This window comes from Paramormyrops kingsleyae, chromosome 13 (assembly GCF_048594095.1).
Source record: "Paramormyrops kingsleyae isolate MSU_618 chromosome 13, PKINGS_0.4, whole genome shotgun sequence".
In the NCBI taxonomy this organism is placed as follows: domain Eukaryota; kingdom Metazoa; phylum Chordata; class Actinopteri; order Osteoglossiformes; family Mormyridae; genus Paramormyrops; species Paramormyrops kingsleyae.
The window spans coordinates 15728327-15749310 of NC_132809.1; the positions used below are offsets into that span (position 1 = coordinate 15728327).

A 20984-nucleotide genomic window follows, 5' to 3' on the forward strand; every position below is an offset into this window, starting at 1 on the left:
GATCCAAGGTTAGTGTTTCTGTTAATGTACTGGGGCTTACTGGCCATGAGCATCTGGGCCTATTCATCCAACTGGCCCCACAAGCTGGGATTCAGGGCCTCTTTTCAGCAGACTGGTACATAATGTCTGTTCGGACACTTTGATTCATTAGAGAAAATCTAATAAGCTTTTGAGAAAAAGACAATATCCATCCATCCAACCTCCACTCTATACTCCAGCAATACAGGGTCATGGGACAGCCTGGAGTCTATCCCAAGCAGCACAGGGCCCATTGTGGATGAGATGCCTGTCCGTCGCAGGGCACTCACCCCCACACAAACACTCACAACCACATACTATGGATAATTAAGGAACATCCGTTACCTAACCGCATGCTCTCTGACTGCAGGAGGAAACAGGAGTCCCTGACAATTCAATATCAATCAATAAATGACTTGATGAGACAATCTGAGGCATACATATTACTGAATAGTAGAGTAAGTGGGAAACAATGCAGGTGATATATGTCCAAGTTTACAACTGTAATCTCCTCGAGTGACTAAAACCAAGATCATACTGGTTACATGCATAATATTTTATTATACCAATTTTATTACATCATTGTAAGGATGCAGGTGAATAGTAGTAATAATGTGAAATTAGAATGATGAATTAATTCTGTGTTGTTTTAAAATAGCTGTATGTATTTATTTAATTACATGGCTTAATAACACAGGTTAACAGGTCATTTTCATCAGAGGTAATTTTATGTGGGGTTTGTAGTATTTTTCGTACTGATTTCAGATCTGTGTTTAGTTTTTCTCTGGCATGTCAAGTTTTTGTGATGAAGCTATATGTTCCTGTACCGCCACATGATGGTCTTGATTCTGTAGAAGGTGATGAGGAGTGCGGAGAAGGTGCAGCTGGTTACAGTGAAAGCATGATGGCCAACTACTGCTGGATGCTGTACCGCGACAATCCAGACAAGGTGTACACAAGAAAATCAAACTCGAAGCGTTTTTGAAGAAACAATGGTGGTTAACAAACACTTTTCAATTTCTTTATGCCCACTGTCTGTTTATTTGATTTTGCTCTAAAGATATTTTACCCTATACTACAGTGATGCTTTTGTTTTAGTACACAATACTTGCAATTACGGTATTAACTAGCATTACTCATAAATCAAAAAGTTGACGTGACAGAAAAAAAAACTGAAAACAGATATGGAATCAGCGTGAAAAGCTGATTTGGAAAAATATGTGTTTTAGTCTCTGATGATTTAAAAAAAAAAAAAGATGTTGTCCTGTGTAATTACCGCGCCAGCCGAGCAGCATTACTGCCCAGTTTCCTCCGCCTATCTTATGCCTGCCTCTTTGACACCTGACTACGGGACTCATACAACGCAGCTGGTTTGGCTGTGAAACAAGGTAACACGCTGTTCCTTTGTTTTAAAATTAGATTAGATTAACTCTTTAATTTTCGACATCCCTAAAGTACCCTTTTTTTTTGGTCTTAAGGTATTAAAACAGTTGCCGTAAGCTGTGTACGACTACAGAAAGATATTTTTTCCGTGCACGGTAAGGTTTGGTTGCGGGGAGGCGACCTTGACATTTTGTTAGTTGATTTAATCAATTTCCAGTAACTTTGTGCCAAATGCCCTTTTCCGAGATGCCACGTGATTAGAACTAGCAGCTAGCGGCCGCTAACCGGGGCCGCACTGACTAATTAGCGCTGAGAGGGAGTGTGGGGCCAGTGGGGGCCACTGCCGGGATAATCGCCGGACTAGGGGGCTGGCTGCCCCCTACTTTGTTACGCATCAGCGCTGCCCCTGCATCTGGCTGATGAACAAGGGGCTTTCTATATAAAAAATAAATGACTAAGATCCTCACAATCAGTGACATTCCAACGAAAGATTCGGTCTGACAGGAATAGCAGTAATGTTTTTCCCCCCGCCTAGTCTATGGAAGCCCCATTTCCTATAACTCCAGCCTAAGCAGCAGAGCGCGTGGGCTCGGGGCGCTCGGCTCCCTCGTTATTTGCTTCGTCGTAAAATCACCGTGAAACGCCACTGATTTCCCCTGCTTCACTTGTTAACTTTTTTGGGTCAGCGAATTGGTTATGAGCCCTGCTTGACTTCACCATGCATTCGTCCGAAACGTACTGTGTGCCCACTAGCGGCGAATCTAGGACTTGACTCTCTGGGGGCTTTGTTATAGAATAATAATTTTCAGGGGGACAGAGACAAAAAATCATGCTGCCCAACATTACGTAGTTATATACTCAAAAGGAAGTTATTGAACATATCAAAATTGCGATTCCATAAAAATATTATGTATAGAATGACAAATCATGTGTTAATAAGCAATATAAAGGTGCCCATATAGACAAGCTTATGACAAGATAACTGGTAGCTGATTGGGTGTTTTATGATAAATGCCGGGGCTTTCTTAGTAGTGACAGAGACCGAAAGGTTGGCCATATGATACCAGAAAGTAAAACCTGATACAATCGTCTGGGAAATGGTTTATCAAGCTTTCTAAAAAAAATGTTCTAATATGACATTTAGGCACACTACGAGGTGTGATGAAATTAAGTTATATTCGTAATTATAGATTCCTAATTATAGCTGCGCGGCGGGTACTCGGAGAGCGGTAGATATCATCTTCGGCATGGTTATCGCATAATCAGTTTAATTACCTTAAATCGTCTAACACTTTGAAACTACACGCTGTTCATTCTGTACAGCTCCAGGGCAGATCGTGCCGCTCAGTCCGCAGACTTGGCAGCTTCCACAACCGGGCGCCTAATGTGAGCCTCCGACAAGGACAGCAGATTTCCTCCAAAGCAAATAAGATCACCACAATAGTAGCATTGTTCCGTCCGTCTGGCTAGGCTATGCGATCGCAGAGAAATGCTATTGTTTTATAACGTAACGTTAGCTGTGATTCCCTCACTGAAAGCACCTCGTGTTTTGTAAAGTAATACATAAATGCACCTTGGCGGCCCGGCTGGTGCTGGGCTGCGCTTTGGCGCTGGGTCTGAGACGCGAAGCAGGAACCGCTTTGTTCCTCGCTGCATTCTTGAGAAGAGGACAGAAAGGAGAGACACCCATTGTAAAGTCAACGATACACGGCTTATGACAAAGTGCCAATCCTTGTAATTCTAGGTGCGCCTGCTTAGAAATCTATATGCTTCTATTGAGATTACATGACATCTGATGGGATGTTTTTTTGAGCGCGGGCAAAAGTAAAGAGAAAGCTGTATTCTAGCTGTTCTCTCTGCTGCCTGACTCACTGGATACTTTTGAAACTGAAGTAGGTGGCAACCTTTCAGCTTCTGAGAGCTGCCGCGGTAAAGGTCGCATCAGCATCCCGATGAAAATAAAGATCTGATTCTTTGTAGAATCACCCAGATAAAACGCAAGAATGAAAGGGGGATTTAATATTCGTGGCTTTACAAAATGTGACGGAGAGATGTAAATGTTTATTTACTTGGAACATAATAGAGACATTTGTGCTCATGTTCCTCCACAAGCACATTGCTCCGCAATAATATAGTGGAAAACAGGTCAGTGATCACGTTGTCACCCATTGGCTGATGCTGCGAGGACAGCTCGTGTCACGTTGGCACATGCTGCAAGGAATTATGGGAGAATGTGAGGAACAAGTGCCTTGCCTGTGGAATAGGAGTATAATATATAATTTTTAATATAAAACAATTAACCTTCATAAAATATATACTGAAGTGTAACTGATGATCAAATGAAATTTCTCTGGTTTCAGATATTAGACGTCCAAGAATCAGTATTCATGATCAGTATTCATATTCCAGATTGGGCCCTGTGCTTCCTTCAGTAGGCTCCTTGAGACCCTGCAGTGGAAGACAGGTGGAAGGTCTTCGTTTTGTTGACTGAATTAAGTAAAAGGGGAAAACATATTTAACTGATCGCAAGATTTTCACAATATTTTGTGTAGAGTAGAAACATGCAATTTCCTGCAAGCAAGCATTAATAAGTACACGAGGAAACGAAGTCAGGGAGCCGTTATGTCCCAGATTAGTTTGCAAAGCTGTTAATGCACAAGATCTTTCACACCAGAAATTCACTGAGGCGAAGCAAGATGACACATGTGGTAAGTGATCTTCCCAGAGACACCTTGTCGGTCATCCGCACGTCTGAACATTCCCACTCCATTCGCAAAGCGAAACATCGCATAAGCTTTTGCCATTTTCACATCAGCACTGTCAAGGTGATCTCAGAATGATCAAGAAGACAGAAGCCTGGCAGGGGAGGGCTGTACCAAGCCATATTCAGCTCTCCGTATGCCATAGGCGTCGCTAGGCCAATAAAAAAATTTCTCCATAAACTTTACACAAATTGGTGATCGCCCACGTCCCCATTAAATTTCATATGAAAACGGCGGCAGACTTCGGCTCCGTCCCGTCTTTCAGCGCGGTCTTCAACTGAAGCATCACAGACAGTGGCATCACAGAGCGAGGATTAAGCCAAGGTGTGTGTTTTTCGATAAATTGTTATATCTGCATCAGTGCAGTCCTTTTTCATAAATACAGTTTACAAAAATGTCAAAATTTTCGCTGTGTTACGTCATCACACCAGCTGTTTCCTATAGCGAAAATGAGGCCTTAATACATACCATATTAACCTATAGTCTACTTTATAAAACAATGATGCTGTTGCTGTTTTAATTAGAAACCCTAACTGTCTATATAAAACATTACACAGTGCATGGCATTAACTGCCATAGAGTTATGCACATAAATGATTAAAAACAGTGACAGACAGCATTCAATGCACTCGTTTTAACTGCATAGCAGTGTGATTTACTGAGATAGAAAAATCCTGTTTTTTTTTTTTTGTAATAAATATTGTATTATATTAAATAATGTCCCAGATCGTGAAAAACATTTATTAGCCTTAGAGTAGGGTTTTTGTCACTTTGATTTAGAAAAGTTACTTTTTTAATGAATAGAAACAAAAAAAGAATGATATAAAAAAAAGATGTTTTGTTTAATTACATTAAAACAATGTTTGTCTATATTAATGAATTAGAATAAATAGCCTAGTAGATATAAAGTTTTAAGGGGTTGAATGTAGAACCTACTGTCTTATTTATGAGGAATCAGGAAGACTCATTTGAGTACTGATTCTGAACAAGCCAAATATGTGTTAAACATCTATGGGGGCTGAGCCCCCCTTAAATGAAAATCCTAGAAACGTCCCAGCCGTATGCAAAGAGCGGAGCTTGTTACAATATGGGCTGCGAGGAAATTACCATGGCGTGCTGGCAGGTAACGGAGCAGTTAAACACCTCAGCTTGTAATTAAACGCTTCCAAGCTTTAATCAGTAGGTAACAACCTATACTTAATATATTGAGTAATGTATAAATATATCAATTTTGTATTTAGCTATATACTGCAAGTTATTTAACTGTGTTCTACTTTAATGTGAAAGTAATGCGAAGCAAATAAAGTAAACATTAGGACACGGTGTTCTAAAGGGAAGGACTTCACCTCAGGAAGCTAAATCACTGGGGATTTCTACGGGGGAAATTCCCATCTCCGCATTTGCTGGCTCAAGTCGAAGGTCATACAAAAAAATTCTTGGATTGCTTGAGCGGCGGCCGGGTGGATGAGGGTGACTGACTGAATTTGCCCACTGCTGGTTGCTCCTCAATAGGTGATGGATTAAAAGCTGCCCTTCACCAAACCTTTGACTTCAGGTGGGAAACTTTAAATAAAAGGGGGATAAAGGTCCAAGGCCTCAGGTGGTAATGCGGAAGAGGGGCCTTACTGCTAGGATCAATTTGTATTTCACACTTAGTTGCTCCGCAGGCATATTTATCTGGCACTAATGACACAGTAATTTTGATTGAGTTAGGAGGGCCGTAGGTGCTACAGAATGCTATTTTAGTAAAGGATTTTATTTCTCCTGAGGCTTCACCTTCTGACAGAAGGAGTCCAGGACATGCAACGCTGATGAAACCCCATCAGGAGGAAATAGCAAGTGCATTAAAATTATTACGATCAGTGAGAAACAGACAGCATAGGTCGGTCCCAGCTGTTATAATTATGCTGGCGATCATCGTGTCATAACGGGTTTCTAAACATCTGCGGAAGTGTAGAAAAAACAACATATAAGTAAACGGTTCAATGGAACCTGACTTTGACGCAGAGCTTTGCGGCAGGTGTGCTGATGTTTCACATTCTGAGTAAAATTTGATTTGGTTTTTATAAATCATACTATTCAAAAAGGGAAACCAGGGAAGCCTCCGCTTACCATTTCAATATAACAATATCACACACTTCGAATGCATTGCCTATTGCCTTCTGGGGACTATCCTCGAGGGCTTAATGCTGGTTCAGTGCTGCCATCTTCTGGATTGCACTGAAGTTTTGTTTATTTTTTTAAACTAATTTGAACTAATTACGTATGATGCATTATTACTACACTTTAACATATTAAGTATTACACCGTCACATCTAGGTAAGAGCTTATTAATCCAATTTCTTTTCCTGTAGGTGAGAATTTCCCCAAAATGCTTATGAAGTTATCAGCAGAAGTCGGCATTTTCACCGCCTAGTTATATTTCTGTACAACATAGGGACAATGTGTATTTCAGTTTCATTTCGCTTTTCGATAGCAGTACTTATACGTCTGTATGCGTTGTTATATATACAACGTACTCGGATGACAGGCCTACACAAGACGTAGCATTTCTTTTATGTAAAAATAGTCTTTTTTGGCGATAACTTCCAATAAGATTTTGTTTCTTTCGGAACAGATTAGTTTTGCTTTCTGTTTTTGATCAGTCGCATTTATCGGCTAGTTTCGGTTTGAGGGGTATTTAACAGTGATGATAACCTGGTCCGGGGGTCAAAGTGAGGCGAATGGATTCGCTGGAATGGGGGGGCAGGGGGTCAATGTGCCTTCATCACCGCGTCCTGATGACACCGACACGGTCCTGATCGCAGCTAGGGTGACCAGATAATCCATGTCAGGGAGGACACTTTGAGCTGCTTCGGGTTTTACAAACTACTTTCAAACTGAAAGGCTCCTGTGCTCGGCTAAATAGTTAAGTTCTTCTTGTGCTCATCCAGCTGTTTCACATTAGCATTAGTGACACATGCATGATTATAGGAGACTGACCAATCAGCACACAGCAAGAGCTCATTGCTCAAGTGAAATTCGGGTCCTTTTAATTGAAATGGTAGTTTACAATTCCTGTCCTAGCTCAGAGTGTCCTTCCTAACATGGATTATCTGGTCACTCTAATCGCAGCGCTCCTCCGCTCCGGCGCGGCGACCAGGGCACCCACACCGTTGTTTATTGTGCAGCTCAAACTACTGCAGCTGTTGTGGCGTAATAATATATGAATGCATGTAATTTTAATACAGAAACCTTCAGACAACTTGATAAAACGTCGGAAACTCGTGCTTAGCGCCTTTTAGCACAAATTACTGACCAAGCGACATACGGAGCTGTCAGGCTTTTATCCCGACACAGTGATATAATGAACAGGCTTTGTGGTCGCCGACATGATGTACAGTGTATCGCCTTACAGGGAAGCTCCTGACAATGTCTGCGTTTTCCTTGGTCTGCTTCGTTTTTTTTATCATTGAAACCTCCCACGAATGGGACCTTAAGAGGCTTTGTCAATGAGGCTGGCGTGTAATTAATCCCTCTGTCATCTCCTCCTTTTACTGGGGCGGGACAATGACAGCAGCCCAGACAAAGTGCGCTTCCCTGCGGCTTTTTTCGCTGCCGGTGAGGTATCGCCCAGCTTAGTCCCTCGTCTCCATCCTTGAAAGTACCTCTCGCGGTTTGGGTGTGGTCGTGAAGAGTTTCAGAAGATGCCCTCCGGGGGAGGCGAAGGGGTCTGAGATCCGGAGCCCGCCGAGGCTGCCGCAGACAGCCCTGAATCCTCCTCTCAGGCCATCCCGAAATGGGTTGCCGTGGGAGAGTGCCTGCGGTTGAGGGTTTTATCACGCAGAAGCTTTTAGGGAGTGAGGCTGCCTACGTGACTTGACATTTTCTGCCTTTTTGTGATTGCAAGGGAAGTTGAGTGACAGAAGCCCACTGAAGTTTCCGTTGACCTCTGAGCTGTACCCATGCCTACAGAACGGCATTTACTTTCCCTTTAAATATTATGTTTTATGCAAAATGGGTACAGCAGTGATGATTTATGTACTTTTAAATATGCTCAAGAACCCCCTGAGTAGTGATTACACATCAGCACAGTTGGAGGGGTGGTTATTATGGAGATCTGCTTATGAAACAGTTTTATTTCCAGCCATTTATTAGTTGTGGTGAAATCTTACCTCACGTGTTAGTTGCAGGTATAAAAACAGTATGTGCATTGAGCTGTATATTTCATACATACATTTGTCCATAACGTATACCCGCTTTGTGGGTTTTGCTACAGTGGTCCTAGCATTCTTGACCGACAGGGTGAAGTCCGCCCCCCTTCCCCTGTGGTGGTACGAAGGCATAGCAGCCTGTTACCTTCTGTTACGTGCCGTAAGTTTCCAGGGGAAGCCTACAGGTTCTCCGGACCTCCCTCCCTCGTCGTCATTCGCCGGCTGCATCTTGGCTCCGCCTCCCCGACCAGACCCCGCCCACGGCTCCTCCGATGCGCCGCGCGTCATTTCCTGTTCCTGAGAAGAAGAGGCCACGGTTCGCATACTTCGGGAGCTCTGCTCATTTCTTGTGTATTTGGTTTGCTTATTGGTTTTTGATTATTAGTGTATGACGGTTTTTGGTTTTCGGATTTTGATTTCTCGCTTCGCCCCTCGGTACTTTCACTTGGTTTGATTTGTTTCCTGGTTTATTTGATCTCTCGCTTGCTAAACATGTGCAGTCAGACCAGGGTACCAATTTCACGTCGAAACTATTTGCTCAAGTCGTTCGCGAATTGGGGGTGCGTCATACAGTTTCCAGCGCCTATCACCCTGAGAGCTAAGGGGCGTTGGAACGATTTCACCAATCATTTAAAAATACGCTGCGTACTTACTGTCTGGACGCAGGTAGAGAGTGGGATGAGGGAGTGCGCCTGTTCTGTCGATATATGCTGCCTTGTCGAAAAATGCTACCGTAATGCTAATCGATAGCCCTAACCCTAATTCTTACCCTAACCCCCCAAAACCCCGTAAAACCCTTACCTTAACCCTAATCCCAAAATGGTGGAATTGCACATGCGCAGAAAGGCTCGATAGCACGTCTCGATAGGTAGTATTTTATGACAGAACACCCCTTCTCCTTTTTGCAATACGCAATGCTGTCCAAGAGTCGACCGGGTTTAGTCCTGCTGAACTGGTGTTCGGTCACACTGTTCGAGGTCCCTTGAAGGCATTACAGGAGCAATGGTTGTCTCCAGGGGTATCATCCCCTTCGCAGAATGTGTCCAAGTTTGTTAGTTCCCTTCGTGACCGGATGTCAGCGATTAGGGAATTGGCTCGGAAGTCTCTGGGAGCCGCGCAAGAGAAAATGAAAGGGCAATTTGATAAGTCTGCAAGGTCCCGGTGTTTCCAGCCAGGTGACCGGGTCCTAGTCCTTCTGCCGTTGCCCGGGTCCTCCCTGCGTGCCTGTTTCTCGGGTCCATATGTGATACAGGAAAAGATTAGCCCCACCAATTACGTGTTAGAGACTCCTAACCGTAGGAGGAAAACTCGCATGTGTCATATAAACATGTTGAAGCCTTACCTTGATCGCTCGGTCTCCGCCCGTCTCTGCTCCGGTCCCCACTCCTGTAGGCGTTGTGTCTCTTAGCAAGTACTCCCCGGAGAGTGATGATTTGCACCTCGGTAGAAATTGTCTTCCCTGTGCTCGCCTCCCTAATTCAGAGGCTCTGCAGAACCTTACGTCCCGGCTCAGCCACTTACCTCGATCCGGCCAAGCTGACGTTGCGTCTTTAGTAGGACGCTTCCGGTTCCTATTCGCCGATGTCCCTTTGCGTACCCCTGTTATTGAACATGATATCGATGTTGGTGATTATGTCCCTATTAAGCAGCATCCCTATCAGGTCAACCCCCAGAAGAGCTTTGTTGTCTCGAGAGACCACTTACCTGGTAGAGACCGGTCTCGCTATTCCTAGCAATAGTCCCTGATGTTCCCCGTGCCTGCTTGTTCCCAAGCCGGATGGCACGTTCCTGTTCTGCACGGATTATCGGAGAGTTAATGCCGTGACTCATCCAGACGCTTACCCTCTTCCACGTATGGAAGACTGCATTGATTGCATCGGTTCTGTGAAATATGTGACCAAGTTAGACCTATTAAAGGGCTATTGGCAGGTTCCACTGACCCCCGTGCTTTGGATATCTCCACATTTGCTACCTCTGACACCTTCCTCCAGTATACCGTTATGGCTTTTGGTTTACGTAATGCCCCGGCTACATTTCAGAGATTAATGAATAAAGTGCTTGGTGACGTCCCTAACTGTGAGGCTTACCTAGATGATGTAGTTATTTATTCAGACTTGTGGGAGCAGCATGTGAGCTCACTTGAGCAGGCGTTCATTTGGTTGCAAAAGGCTTCACTAGTGCTCAACCTAGAAAAATGTGAATTTGGTAAAGGTACAGTTAGTTACCTTGGGGAACAAGTCGGTCACGGTAAGGTAAAGCCCCTGGATATAAAGGTCCAAGCTATCGGGTCAGTCCCAGTTCCGCAGACCCCGCAGGAGTTAAAACGTTTCCTGGGAATGGCTGGTTATTATCGTTGTTTCTGTCTGAACTTCTCAGATGTGGTCGCACCCCTTACGCAGTTGCTTCTCAAAAATGTAAAGTTTGGTCCCTCGCGTGCCAGGCCGCCTTTGATGCTGTAAAGCTATTGCTTAGCAGTTCCCCTGTGTTGGCTGCCCCAGATTTAACCAAGCCCTTCAAGCTGGCACGACGCTGCAGGAGGATCGCCACGGACTCGATCACCCCGTATGCTACTTCTCGAAGAAGTTCATGAAACACCAGCTAGCTTATAGTGCCATCGAGAAAGAGGCACTAGCCCTCTTATTGGCCCTACAACACTTCAAAGTGTATCTTGGAGATAGTGCTCAACCCATGGTGGTGTATACTGACCATAATCCTCTAGTGTTTTTAGAACGCATGTGCAATGCTAACCAGCGCCTCATGCGCTGGGTACTGATTGTCCAGTCCTTCAACCTGGAAATAAGGCACAAGAAAGGGGTTGCTAACCTAGTGGCCGATGCTCTCTCCCGAGCTTGACTTCTGACTCTGAATGTCTGTCCTCTAGTCGCCTTTTGTTTGTGGTGGGTGTTTTTTTTTTGGAGGGGATTTGTGATTGTGTTGTGCGGGGTGGGGTGTTATTTCTTGTGTATTTGGTTTGCTTATTGGTTTTTGATTATTAGTGTATGACAGTTTTTGGTTTTCGGATTTTGATTTCTCGCTTCGCCCCTCGGTACTTTCACTTGGTTTGATTTGTTTCCTGGTTTATTTGATCTCTCGCTTGTTTTCGGGCTACTCTCTTTGCCTTCTCCCTTCGGTACCATTGCTTGTGTTTTGTGTGCTTGCTGTGTGTGTTCATACCAGGTGTGTGTAAGGAGTGACTGCCTTTTTGTTTTTGCGAGTCGTGGCAATTTATTGTTGGTTTGGTTAGGGAGCTAGGTGGTAGTATTGTTTTTGTTTATCTCACGCAGGATTAGTTTAGATTGGGGTTCGTTCGGTAGTGGTGTTTTGTTTGTTGTTTTGGCCTTGTCACTCCCAAAGTCTGTTACATCTGGTGTTTGTAAAAAATAAAAAAAACATAAAAAAGATCCCTCTTGTTTCCCGTGTTCCCTTTCCCTTATTCCCTGCTTGTCTCGTCTTCCCCTCTCTCTTACCTTTCTGGTGATCCCTGTCCCTGTTCTCACTGCCGTTACTCCTCGTCCGCACACCCTGCTGTGATCAGGCCTCCACCTTCATCTCTCTTCTACACTGATGGCCACCCAGGTGTCCTGACATTGGTCGGCTTCCTGAAGTCACCGCAGGAGTGTAGTCTCTCCATATTAATCCAATCCAGCCTCTTGGGGGGTGCTCTTGCATATTCAGCAGTAAAAAGGCACTAATGTGTTCCAAGTCTCTGACTGCACACAGACAAAGGCTCGCATTCCTTGTAATGTCATTGACTGTGCTGAAAAGTGTCAAGCAGAAAAAACTTAAGCAGATAATCTGATGTTTAAATCTGCTTTTGATTGGCCTTCAGGTCTAGGAGATCGACTCCTTTTGGTTGGACCTCCAGTGATGCTCAGCCTATTGGAGCGAAATCAATCAGTCTTCCGTTAAAAATCCTGCTGACCTTGCTGATGTGAGCATCCAGAAGACAAATCGAAGCCTGCTACAGCTGATTTGCTCCACTGCTTTTCCTGTTTGTCCTCTGCTTCTGCTCCTGAACACTTACCCTGCAATTCGTACTTGGCATGACCTGGAGGAACCACATGACAGTGTTTGCACCAAAGAAAGACAATTTCATACTGTGTTGGCAAGTAAGATGTACAGTCATAACGACATTTTGGTGAACGACAGACCGTATGTATCACAGGGTTGCCATAAGATTATGACATTGCTGAAAAATTCCTAATGCCTAGTGACGTCGTAGCCGTCGTAACGTCGTAGTACAGCACACAACTCTCGTGTATGTGGTGATACTGGTGTAAACAAACCTGCACTGTCAGTTGTGTAAAAGGATAGCACATACAATTATGTACAGTATATAATAATAATGATAAACTATGTTATTGGTTTATGTATTTACTACACTACTTTTTACAGTCATTTAGACTATACCATATAGGTTTGTGTAAGTACACGCTATGATGTTTGCACAGCAACGAAAATGCCTAATGACACATTTCTCTGGATGTATCCCTGTCATTCAGTGAAGCATGACTACTCGTGTATTCTTCCTTTCACTTATGTAAAGATTCACAAACAAAACCAAATAATTAAACTGAATAAAAGAAGGCCAACTGCATATGGATTTAAGGTTATACATCGTCTGTCCTGAAGAGGGCGTCAGATGAATGTGAGTCAGTTTTGTGACTCTGCTGTCAGATCTGATGACTGGGCTCAGTACTGGCTTTGTATAAGTCAGATGAGTTTTTTTTCAGTCTCAGGTCTACAAAATCTCCTTAGTCATCCAATGAGAGCCAAAATAAGATGTAGCTGTATTGAAAGAAAGCTCTGGATATTAGAGCACAGTTAGAGCCAATGATACTTTCAGACAAGAACTTTCCACATAGACCAGCTATCTACAGCATGGGGTCTACTGGTAGCCTGATGATCTTCTGGACGTATCTCCAGGAGCCCACGCTAAGCAGCTAATGGGGGAGCATGAAGGAAATAAATCAGTTATTAGTTTTGTTGGTAACACTTTACTTGACAGGACACAAATAATATAGTATTATGCTACTACTTATGTATTAATTAACCACAAATTAAGTCTTAAATACTTATCTCATGTTAGTTCATCATTAATGAACGGTGATGCATATTTTACCTGAAGCAGTTGCTATATGTTACTGTATCTGTCCTGTAAACCTTTGTGAACTACTGAAGGAACAAGTCATGAATAACAAGTGAAATACTGATCTCATGTTTGTTCATCATTAATGTATCGTGACGCATCTTTTATCCCAAGCAGTTTTTATATTTGTTACTATATCTGGTAATTCTGTAAACCTTTGTAAACAACTGAAGCAACAAGTCATGAATAACATACGTTAAATAGCAACTGTTTGTTCATGATTTGTACTGCAATAGTAACTGAGTTATTACTAAGTATTTGTGCCCCCAAAAGCAAAGTGTTACCGCTTCATTCCTCAAACCTCAGCTAAGCTCTTAGGAGACGTGGCACTTTGCACAAGTGAGTCCGTCTCTGGAAGCTGATAGCATGAGGCAGAGAAAGCCTAGGAAGCAGTAAATATCCTATTCTGTTGTGTTTTAATCCCTTTTCTGTGAGATGCTCACAGATTATTCCTGCATTAGTGCTTTATATAGAGTACATCTGTCTATGTATGTACCGAGTGTATCCGCCCATTAGTGTGTCTGCGTGTGTGATTGTGAGTGTGAGTGTGCTCTTGTGGCGTCTCGTCACTTTGATTCAGATGTACTTCTCAGCTTTGAAGTGCAAGAACGTCTGAGTAAATGGAATCGGAGTTTTCTGACACCCGAGCGCATAACAGGACGTGGCACCATCCAGCAGGAAGCATCACTGTCCCTGATTTTCAGCTTCCATGCAGCATTCCAAGGCCTCAATGCAGCATCAGTGAGTGTTTTAAGGCTGTTTAAATAGTGAGGAATGGCTCATTCACTCAGTCAGCCCAGAGTATGTGAGGTTTAGGGAGTGAAGCACAGCTCTGCTTCTGAACTCTGTCTCACCCTGTGTCTTCAGTGCAGTTCAGTTTAATTGTCATCTTACCTGACAAGTGTACAGTGACGGCCTTCACGTAGGTCATGTTCCCTCATTTAACTAAAGTCACAAAGCAGTGATATTTACTGTATTAAACAGTGCATGACAGCGCCGAAACATAATGCAACATGTTACCAAAAGCAGGGTGACGGTGCAGCATAATATGTATTATAGCATGTAGTGTAATACATAGTGTAATAATATATTAAAGTCAGTAACTAGCTTGAGGTGGATGGGCAACAATTCAAGTTTCGAAAGATGTTCAGAGGTGTATGAAGTGTTAAGCACAGTTTGCAGTCCTGTGTTCAGTAGATCACTGTGGTATGTGTTTGTCAACCTGATCCTGGGAGACCCCCGGACATACCACTTTTTTGCACCCTACTGGGTCCTGGCACAGAGTGGTGGCTCTGAGGCTAGAGATCTGTGGCATCAACTGGAAGGTTACTGGTTCAAATCCCTTGAATGCCCAGAGTGATTCTGCTCCGTTGGGCCCTTGAGCAAGGCCCTTAACCTGCTTTGTCCTGGGTATGACATTAATCTACATCCAGCCCTATAAGGAGATCCTCCAACTTACAGGGGAAAAACTTGGGGGTTGGTGGCAGGATTGACACCCCAGCAACCGGAAAAAACCTCATGCTGGTCCATTTGGACTAGTGTGGTGCTGAAGTATAACCCGCCACATAGCTGCACTCAGGCTCTCGTCCCTGAGGTGGTTTGTCGTGTGGTGGGTGTGGCAACACACTGTACTCAGTGCATGCTCCTTACCTCTGGGTCCTGGGAGACCCCCAGTCAGTCCACATTTTTGCTCCCTACTGGGAGGGAGCACAAACGCAGACTCTCTGGGGGTCCCTGAGAACCAGATTGGGAAACACTGTATTGTAGGTTGGATCCCTGATGGCCTAGGAATTGAAGCTGTTTTTATGTCTGCTGCTAACAAGTTGAATGTTTCCGTAGCGTTTTGCAGATGGCAGGGGAACGAGAAGTCCGTGCCTTAGCTGGTGTTTTACTCAGGAGGCCGTGAGCGGTCCTCTCACACCCCAAGCGCTAAATGTCCTTTAGGGGTGGGAGTGAGGAGCCAGTCATGAACTGGACTGGTTTCATCAGCCGCTGCAAGGCCTTACAGTCAGAGGCTGTGCTGCTCTCATACCAGCTACTGTGCATGTGTAGAAGTCAATGAAGTCGAAGCCTCCTTTAGCAGAGAAGAGGTATTTTTGGTCCATATGAGGTCCTCAATGATGCGAACCCACATGTCCTGATTTTGCCGAGTTCGACATGTCCCTGGGTCATCAAGGGTGGGATTTGCGTTCCACTTCTTTAACCAATCACAGTCTTCATTGTATGATTTTACCACATTAATTAAAACCAGTAAAGTACCCGTGACTGTGATTGGTTAAAGAAGTGAAGCACAAGCCCCTCCCTTGACCCAGGGACATGTCGAACTCTGCAAAATCAGGCTGTTCTGTGAACCTCAAGGGAGCTGTTGATCGCCCTCACTACCCTCCTGTCAATGTCCAGAGGGGGGTGGCTGGCTTGTAGCTTTCTGAAGCCACAGTTTGCAGTCAGGCAGCTGTCTTTGTCTTACTGACACTGAGGGACAGATTGTCGTCCTCCTCTCTGCATGCAGACTCATCACTGTGATTGGCTCCAAAGCAGTGGCGTGAGCAGCACGCAACTCTTAAAGTATTAAAGTCACTGCTGCAATGGTGCAAAACTCTCTGCAACATATTGCATTGTTCTTTGGACCTGGGAAAATGCGGCAAACAGATGGAGATTGGAGCCTGGACACTGACGAGGTCCACAAAGACGTCTGCCAGTTGGTCAGTGCATGTGTTGAGCATGCGGCTGGGGGCTGTATCTGCTCCAGCAGCTTTGCTGGGGGTGTTCCAGGGTTTTCCTTACAGCAGTTTGGTCTTTTAGGGCATCCAGCTGACCCTGCAAACTTGTTTCACTACTTTCTGACTCCATTAGCAGGGACAGTGGCTGGAAGATGTGAAAATGCTGTAGATTTCTGATGGAGGGTATATACCAGCCCTGGTATGTTGGTGGGCCACCCATTCAACCTGTCCTTCTGCTTTAGTTCTCCTGCAGCACTGGAAACTTGGACTGAAAAAAGCTGTCATTCTTTTTCCTGAAAGGTTGGAAATTGTCACCTGTGGTGGGTCAGAAGTGGATGAGAAGATTGGAGTGAAGCATCCTTCAGAGGTAAAATTATATGGGGGGGGGGGGGGGGTAATGGACTGAGAGGTAGGGGGCACTGTGAAGCCAAGACGCCCAGCTATGATGGGTGTGGCAGGTGAAAGTGCTTTGGGGTCTGGCTTTGCTCAGCAGGTCACCTGGTCACCCAGCAGCACAGTGTTCTTGTTTCTTGGTGGCAGGTTTCCGCAGAGACACGGAGTGACACGGGAAGACTAATTATCCAGCGTTCTTTTTACGCTGCATCAGCACCAGGGAATGAGGTAAATGCCCGCAGCAATGCTGATTGGCTACCTCATTTCCCAGACTGCATTTAGACTGACAACAAACATACACTTTAGAGAGTCTTAGTCACCATTAATTATGTCTCATCGATGCGACGATAGCGGAACATGGCGAAAGAAGTCAAGGCAAATTAAAAGCAAAGCTCTTTGAGGAGGACGACGTGGAGCGGGAGAAGGATGAAGCTTCCGTTTGCTTTCAGCAACTCTCACGGCTGCCCCCTCTTGCATTGAACCTCCAGGTTCCTTTTGTGGAAAACCCTACATTCTACTCATCTGACGCTTCATTATTTTGTGGTTCTAATAGTAAAGTCATCTCAGCACTTCGTTGTGTAGCATATCAGGCAGGTGCTCCGGAAAAGGTCATTAATGGATTTTGTTTTCTGACCCGTTTGTTACTTTAAATATTTGTGTCCTAGGATGATTTCTTTCCGTAATACTGGCTCTCTGAGGTCAAATATCTGACTGTTTTCTAAGCTGGTGATGGGAAATCAATACGTTGTTGTAATATTTTCAAACCTCAACCACCCCCCGTGACATCTGTCTCCTTCAGTGATCCTAGTTGGCTGTCGATGAGAGAAGTGCTCTCCAGGATGCTGGTGAGAGAGAGTGACGGGGCGAGCTAGGGCCAGCTAACCATGTGACTCCAGCCAGCCAACCATCTTCCAGTGTGGCCAGACGGGTGACCCGCGACTGGAGAGAACCCGCCGGGCCCGTGCGGTGATGTGCTGTGGTTTTACCAGACGGAGGCTAAGTAAAAAAAGCAATTAGCAAGAAACACATGAATGCATCAATAGACAGACGGAGGTGCGCGTGCACGCCCACGCGTTCACAAGTACTTTGGCGAGCTCCTTGTGAAGAAGGCTGTCTGCGGCTTCACGTGGCGGTATGGCCGTCTCTTAGCGGCCCGGCGTGAGCGACGGCCTTGAGCGCGGGCTTCAGCCCCATGGCAACGGGTCTGAGCGAGGCAGGCAGCTGGGGTATTCATCGCATGTGCTAATCATGCCCGTTAATTTATTCCTTGCTGGAGACAACGAAATGCCACGTTCCGCTTGTTTCCGTGGTGCCCCGTCCTCGGCACAGCAGCTGCACGAGTGGCTCCTGCGCTTTAAATTGCCATTTAGAAGAGGATGTTTACAGGCTGGCAGCATCAACTGCTGCAATTTCAAGCACATTAAAAAACACATCACCTCGGGGCAGACAAACACCCTACACGAGCTTGGCAGACATCGGATGGGCAAATGTGTTTCCTTCTGCTTCTCATTTTGGTCCACAGTATGTAACTTCAGATGTATCCAGTGAAACCAGTGAAAAGCAAGATCTGTAGATCATCAACCAGCTACCTCTCATTTGCTTTTTTTCTCCATCACTCTGACTTTTCAGCCTCTCCTGTGCTGAATGTCCAGCCGTGTTCTGGCTAGTAATGAGGACACCTACGCAGTCCATCAGGGTGCTAGTTTGCCACTGTGGACTGGATTTGGCCAGCTGGAGAATGTTATTACGGTGACCTCAAACCTTTGATTTGGAAGTTGGGCAGAAAATATTGACCTGAAGTCAGTCAGGAGCTGGTTATGACTCTGAAACGGTCATGATGTAATCACTGATTCTTTAATTGCTTGTGTATCAGAACCATCATACCTCTGTGAGTGGTTTAAATGGTTGTAATTGTGCTGTATCCTAGTTCAGCCCCTAGAGGGAGCTCTTAACCACGATAGTCAAAGGGGAAAGCAGATTGGGGCTTCAATGAATGCTGTGCCGGTTCAAAGGATGTTCCTAAGGAAAATGGAAATGTTAAGTCAGTAACTGATGTCCTGTGAGGTCCTGCAACGCAGGAAATACACTTATGCCGGAGGTGATGGATACTATGGGAATTTTCACGTCTATGAGATGCTATAATATGGACACAGACGTAATAAACCCAGGAGAAGGATTTGAATCTGCACTGTGTCCCCCTACCCCCTTCGGAAGCTGCTGTCCTGTTACCCGCCAGTGGGGCGGCGCCAGCAGCAATTCAAAAGCCCGCCGCCCGCCACAGCGACAGCGTCCCGGAGCTCTAAAGGACCACGAATCCGCCAACTCTGCCTCCCCTCGGTGCGTCATACTGTACGCAGCCCGGAGGTCGAGCGCCACGGAGCCCGTTCTGAAGTGCAGTACATGTCCAAAGCTCGGAGGTTAAATCCCACGCAGAGGGTCTCAGCGCTTTCATTTATCTCATTTGCATACTAAAACGTCTCCTCTCGCCCAAGCGGCTAACGATCCTCCTCCATACTTTCCCCATCTTAATGTTTATAGCCCCGCAGCTCTCAGCGGTGCCCTGTTTGCTGCCAAGCCGCAGCCCTGACCGTTGATGTGTTCCTGGGCATCCGCTTCTGTCAATAAACGACTCGCCGAATAAACTGCTCACATGTTCTGAACGAAACTGCAAAGCAGGTAGGCCGATACCACAGGAAAAAAACAATCTTATTTAAAGCATCATTACTGTCGCGATCTGAGGAGCTGCGAGTGTCAAGCTGCAGTTACGTCTATCAAGGAGAATCTAGAAACATAAAATATGGGAATATGAATGCAGCTGCTCTAAAGAACTGCAATAATCAGATAAGAGTATCTTCAGTATTTTCAGATTTGGGGATTTTTAATTGTATCCATAATTTCCATCCAAATTTTGATTTCCTGAAATGGAAAAATCCTGGACTGTGAGCTTGACTGCACATCTCACGGCTGCATGACTGCATGATCTGTGCAGATATCTGTGACCGGTCTCCTGGTACGCTGTTAAACCCTGATGAGTGTTAGCACAGCTGCACAGTGTGTGACACAGGCCTGAGTTATACAGCGAATGCTGCTCCCACACAATTATTGTTTCTGTTCTTTTCTCTGACTAAAGCTGGTACCTGTCAGCTTTCCATTCAAATTATCCCTTTATTTCCAGATGGAAATAAAAAAAATAAAATGCTATCTGATTTTTCCCCCCTTCCTGTTTCTTTTTCATCCAACAGTTTTACCAGAACATGATTGCAGCATCTCTGCATGGCTGCCACCTTCTTCATGATTTAAGATCCTTTAAAAGTTGAGGATGACCGTAATGAACCAATCCAGTCACCCGCGCTGCCCTCTAGTGGCCGCCATGATGGACGTGATGGTGGCTAATCTGGATGGAGCACAGAAGATCCACCTCCTGTAGCTGAGCGCCTCTGGGGGGCTCGCAAGGATCTCGCTAGAGTGGGGATGAAAGCGTCTCACTGATGCCGCGAATGTTATTCCTGGAATGAAAACGCTCCTCTTAGGAGGAGCCCTGAATGCTGCCATTGGGAGCCCAACCCCGCGTTCCCGGCCGAGGACACCTCGCTCCGCCTCCCCCCGCACCTCGCTCCGCCTCCCCCGCACCTCGCTCCGCCTCCCCCGCACCTCGCTCCGCCTCCCCCCCCCGCACCTCGCTCCGCCTCCCCCCCCCCGCACCTGGCTCCGCCACCCCCCCCCGCACCTGGCTCCGCCACCCCCCCCCGCACCTGGCTCCGCCTCCCCCCACACCTCGCTCCGCCTCCCCCCGCACCTCAGCTCCCAGCCCCCATGGCTGAGTCCTCCAGCTCTATTAGGAGTTAAATTGGGGTGGATGTGTATTTAAGGTGAACCCCACTTGCGGTGATATTTCCTCCCCCCTCCTCTCCCCCGCTGGTGCCCCCAGCCGCTCCGCAGTGAGCTCCGGGTGTAATTACTGCATCGTTAGCGCGCAGCCTGCTGCCTCGCTAAGGTTAGATGCGAATAGCTGATGCTGAAGCAGTGACACGCGTGGTGAAGCCTGCACCCCCGCCCCCCCCCCCCCCCACCAAGGCCATTGGGCTTTCAGCTACATCCTATATGTTCACTGGGCTGGTGAGAGGCTCCACGGTCTCTGTGCCTGTGATTGGAAAGTTGCCGATTCAAGCCTCAGCCTTGGCAGACCTATGCCAGGGTCCCCCCCCCCTCCCCCCCACAATGGAGAGCAAAATGGGATAGGCAAAAGAGAAGAACTCCAACGTACCTGTACTCATACTTGGATAAATGCAAAGGGTTTGGGAGGTTTTGTTTATCATGTGAGGAAGGCCACGAGGGGGCGCTCCACTGAAACAGCCTGATCTGAAAA

The 20984-nt window shown here is 45.7% G+C and overlaps 1 long non-coding RNA gene across 2 annotated transcripts; it reads left to right on the plus strand.

The window, feature by feature from the left end:
* The first annotated feature begins 1334 nt into the window (after positions 1-1334).
* Positions 1335-20193, plus strand: LOC111859907 (uncharacterized). 2 transcript variants are annotated; one of them, XR_011982232.1, is made up of 4 exons: positions 1335-1406; positions 16526-16592; positions 16766-16846; positions 19861-20193. It is a non-coding gene; the product is annotated as an uncharacterized lncRNA (long non-coding RNA). The 2 variants fall into 2 exon arrangements; XR_002841925.1 differs by lacking the exon at positions 19861-20193 and adding an exon at positions 17418-17656.
* Positions 20194-20984: the final 791 nt, after the last annotated feature.